Source organism: Olea europaea, chromosome 7 (assembly GCF_002742605.1).
Source record: "Olea europaea var. sylvestris chromosome 7, O_europaea_v1, whole genome shotgun sequence".
In the NCBI taxonomy this organism is placed as follows: Eukaryota; Viridiplantae; Streptophyta; class Magnoliopsida; order Lamiales; family Oleaceae; genus Olea; species Olea europaea.
In genome coordinates, this window is record NC_036243.1 from 24,277,225 (window position 1) to 24,280,358 (window position 3,134).

Below are 3,134 nucleotides of genomic sequence, written 5' to 3' on the forward strand. Positions count from 1 at the left end.
AAAGAATGAAGTTGCAAGATTGTAAGGCAGATCCTGTAGGAAAGGGAGTCTATGGGCACATCAATTGAAGTTCAAACTGGAAATTCTGAAATTTTCTCATCCCAAGAAGAAAGCATGGCTGTGCACCATCCTGCATGACATAGAACTAGAGCCCAAGTGCTCAAGCTACAGGTCCAACAACTGGAATTTCAAAATGTAAAATTCCCCTACCCTTTTTCTGGGGCTGTAACTTAGCTTATCATATGCGAAGATATAATACCGCAGAAGGGATATACCATTGGACTGTAAGATAATTGCAGGAACATACTAAATGGCTAACAGGATTTAGTTTATCCCGTATAACAGTATCTCGTGAATATGTTCCAACTAGTGATAGGGAAAATTTAGTATAATAATAATGCAGTTGATAACATCTATGACTTTTTGCTAAGTTCAATCTTATTGTATTGGACAGTATTAATGAAGTAAAAGAAATTAAAATATTGTCTACTCTAATGCCTAATATTGTCGAGTACTACACATTGAATATACCTCTAACGTGTTTTTTATTTTTTATTTTTTATTTTTAAGCAGCAAAATTTTTGAACCGAAAGTATCAACCTAAACAAATTTATAATTCTAATGTCAACTTGTCCAGGAAGATTGGGATGATAGCACAGTAAGTAGTGTCATATCAAAAATGAGAATTCAAAACAAGCTGGAAGCAGCAACGTGGCGCGAGAGAGCTCTGGCTTATGTGTTCAGAAATCTAGGCTGCCTCATTAAATCTTGGACTATTGGGCCGCATTTATATTAAGGCCAACAATATATAAAACCGGGTTGCTAGCCCTTTTATCAAATCGTTTTTTGGAAACACGATTTTAGCCTCTAAAGGGAGTGTGAATCTGCCATCCACGTGGATACATTCCAGCCCTTCGATTGTGATTGTTGAACTGATCAGATATATACTTGACCTTGGTACTATTCACACTCTCTGGATCCTTCTTTTAGTCTCTTCGTCTCTCTCCATTCTCTGAGTGAAAATTAGGGTTTTTGATCTCTAATATTGAAATCGATCTTTGTGATTGAAATGGTTGTTCTTAGTGATAGAATCTGATTGTTTAGTACAATCGATAGATACTGATTTTGTGAGGTTCTTTCTGTTGTAAAACGAGGCGAGAGACATACGAAGAAATCTGAGATTTCTTCGCACATTTGTATTTCTTGGTTCATACTAGTGGATCTTGAGCTAAATCCCTTAGTGGATGCTCAACGGGTGATTAGGTCTCATGACTGAACATCCGGGCCCTTTCGAGGGCGAAAAATCTCTGTATTCTTTCATTTTTTAATTTCTGAAATTTTTACTTACGGTTACAAATTCGATCCTCAAATTTGAATGTTAAAAATAACAGTGGTATCAAAGCATCTGGTTATGAAACCGTTTTTTGATTTCTAAATTTTTTTAAACCCTAGTTTCAACGATTTCTCGAAAACTTTTTCAGATCTACAGTTTCTTTGTTTCAAATGCAAAATTTGATGTTGAAAATTCTTTGATACCTTGAGTTAATCTTTCGATTCAACTGTTGGTTGGATCTATACTAGCTTTGAACTTTTTCTCCTCTGTTCATCGATTTTACTAAGATTCGCTCTTCGCTATTGAGTTTCTGGAAAATTTATGAGTTAACTCAACTGAGTCTGCCTGAGTGGTCTGACTCGTACTGAGTCTGGTGAGTCGAGTTGACTCATTCCGATTCCAGCTGAGTTCATACTGAGTTTTAATAACTCGTTTATTTCTTGCTTCTGCAGTGAATGGCTGCTTACATTCCAGTAGTCTGGTCCCAATTTACATACTGAAATTTTTACAACTTCAGTTTATGGTATATTTCTGAACCTTACCCTTTAATCTGTTACTGGTTTCTTGTTAATCTTGAAAATGGTTATTAAGGTAAGTGATTCTCCTCTGCTTTCCTTTGTCCAAGACCCCACTGAAAGTCTGGGAATCTGAGGGAGTAGTGGATTTATAAAGGGTCACCACTCCTTAGACCTATTCATAGCTAACATTTGGTTTCATGAATTATTGTTAGATAGGAATAATTGAATTCTCCTATTCTATTCAGAAAATTGCATGTCTGTTACTTACAATTATCTGTCTGAATCATATATATACTGTGTCCTGCATAGTTGCATGTTTGCATACTTACTTGATAACATCTCAAGTGCATATAAGCTAGAACTAGAAACATGGAATGGTACTAGGGATTTTAATCTCTGGGGCCAAAAAATGAAAGCACTACTACTGCAACAAAGATGTGCTGCAGCCCTTGATAATACATGGGTTGCTGAAATTAGTGCCTATAGGAGGAGAGAACTAGATGATACTGCATGGAGTACTGTTTTTCTTCATCTGTCTAATAGTGTGATTAGAAAAGTGGGAGAAACCACTTCTGCTGAGGTTTTGTGGACAAAATTAGAATCACTCTACCTGACTAAATCCATGCCAAATAAATGTTATCTCTTAAGGCAATTTTACAACTTCAGATTTGACTCTTCATCTAGCTTAGAAGAAAATCTTGACAAATTCACTAAAATGATTCAGGACCTAAACAATTGTGATGAGGAAATTTCTAATGACCAACAAGTTGTTGCTCTATTAAACTCTCTTAGTGAAAGATATAGAGACGTTAGAAATGCCTTAGAATATGGGGGGCAAGATCTTACTGTGGATATAGTAACATCAGCCTTAAGAAATAAGGAACTTGAATTAAAAGTTGAGTCAAAAGACTCAAAGTCTGGTGAAGGGCTTTATATAAGAGAAAAGCTGAATCACAATAAGAAACATAACCAATACAATACCAATCCTCATAAGAAGGGAAAATTCCCCACTTATGAGGTCAAAGACAAGAATAATAATCATGTGAAACCAAAGAATCAAATGAGAAAATGCTACTACTGTGGCAAAACATGTCACTTAATAAAAGACTGTTTTAAGAAAGTTTCTGACATGAAGGATAGAAATAATTTTGATGGTTCTGCAGCTATTGCCTGCAAGAATGAACTTGATATCCAGGGGGTGATTCTTGTTAATACCACCAAAAGAGACTCAAAAGAGTGGGTCCTTGACTCTGGATGCACATTTCACATGTGTCCTTCAAAGG